Source organism: Octopus sinensis, linkage group LG2 (genome assembly GCF_006345805.1).
Source record: "Octopus sinensis linkage group LG2, ASM634580v1, whole genome shotgun sequence".
In the NCBI taxonomy this organism is placed as follows: domain Eukaryota; kingdom Metazoa; phylum Mollusca; class Cephalopoda; order Octopoda; family Octopodidae; genus Octopus; species Octopus sinensis.
In genome coordinates this window covers 48,976,940-48,978,285 of record NC_042998.1, presented here as the reverse complement: position 1 = coordinate 48,978,285, position 1,346 = coordinate 48,976,940, and the positions used below count along the sequence as shown (strand labels likewise).

At 30.1% G+C, this 1,346-nt stretch overlaps 1 long non-coding RNA gene across 1 annotated transcript; it reads left to right on the top strand.

Moving 5' to 3' along the window:
• Positions 1–322: 322 nt before the first annotated feature.
• LOC118767834 lies at positions 323–992 on the top strand. Its single transcript, XR_005003737.1, has 2 exons — positions 323–365; positions 722–992. It is a non-coding gene; the product is annotated as an uncharacterized LOC118767834 (long non-coding RNA).
• The last annotated feature ends 354 nt before the right edge of the window (positions 993–1,346 follow it).

The window sequence follows — 1,346 nt, the reverse complement described above, 5'->3', positions numbered from 1 at the left end:
CAAGATGCTGTTTATCTTGATAACATCACACTGCTTTTCTGTGTTCATGCGAATAAACATTACAAAATGTAAATCAATTAACATCAAAACCAACCAACCAACCAGCCAACCAACCAACCAACCAACCAATCAACCAGCAAACCAGCCAGTCAACCAACCAAACAATATTGAAACAATATTTAAAGAAATATCATGCAATATTTATTAAAAAATAAAGAGAAAATTATATAGAGATACATTTTGAATTGAAATATTGATTTTAAATTTTGGCTCAAGGCCAGCAAGTTCAGGGGAGAGGGCTAGTCGATTGTATCGACCCCAGTGTTTCACTGGTACTTATTTTATCAACCCTGAAAGGATGAAAGGTAAAGTCGACCGTGGCAGCATTTGAATCTCAGAACATAAAGATGGACGAAATGCCGCAAAGCATTTGGCCTGGCATGCTGATGATTCTGCCAGCTTGCCGCCATTTTTTTAAAAATTGAAATATTAAGGGTATGTATAATACACAAAATGTAATTTAGTAAAAACACTTTGTTGTTTGTTATCTTTTTGTATTTGTAATGTATTTTTCATATTTTTTTTTTAGCTATAATTTTTCAACCATTAAAAAATATTCTTTTCAACTATAGACACAAGGCCTGAAATTTTGGGACAGGGAGCTAGTCGATTACATTGGCCCCAGTACTTGACTGGTACTTATTTTTATCAATCCTGAAAGGCAAAGTCAACCTCAACAGAATTTGAACTCAGAATGTAAAGCCAAAAGAAATGCCACAAAGCATTTTGACTGGTGTACTAACTATTTGGCCAGCTTGCCACCATCAACAATTAAAAAAAATAAATAATTAAACAGTGTTTTGCCCTAAAGTAGTCATTATTTCAAAATATCCAGGACCATTTTTTATTAGCTAAAATTTTAACTCTTCTCATACCAACTCACCAGAGACTGCTTTTGGTTCTATAATATAAACTTCTTGTTTTTAAGTGATTTAAAAAAAACACAAAAAAACTATTAAAATTTCATGTTAAACTATGTTCCAAACATCAGATTGGTTATGACAATGTTATGTTACAAAAATTCTTTATTATTTTCAACATTAAATGAAACAAAGGCAGTGTGTTTCAACAGAAATATGGTAACAAAAAGGTTAAGAATAAATCTATTCTTATTATTATTCTTATTCATTTTTGCATTTTAATGAGTAACAGTTTTAATGGAGGTAATTTTTGTTTCCTTTGATAGTTTCCATACATATATTTATAATAATAATAATAATAATAATAATAATAATAATAATAATGATGATGATGATGATTTTAAATTTTTGTCACGAGGCCAGCAA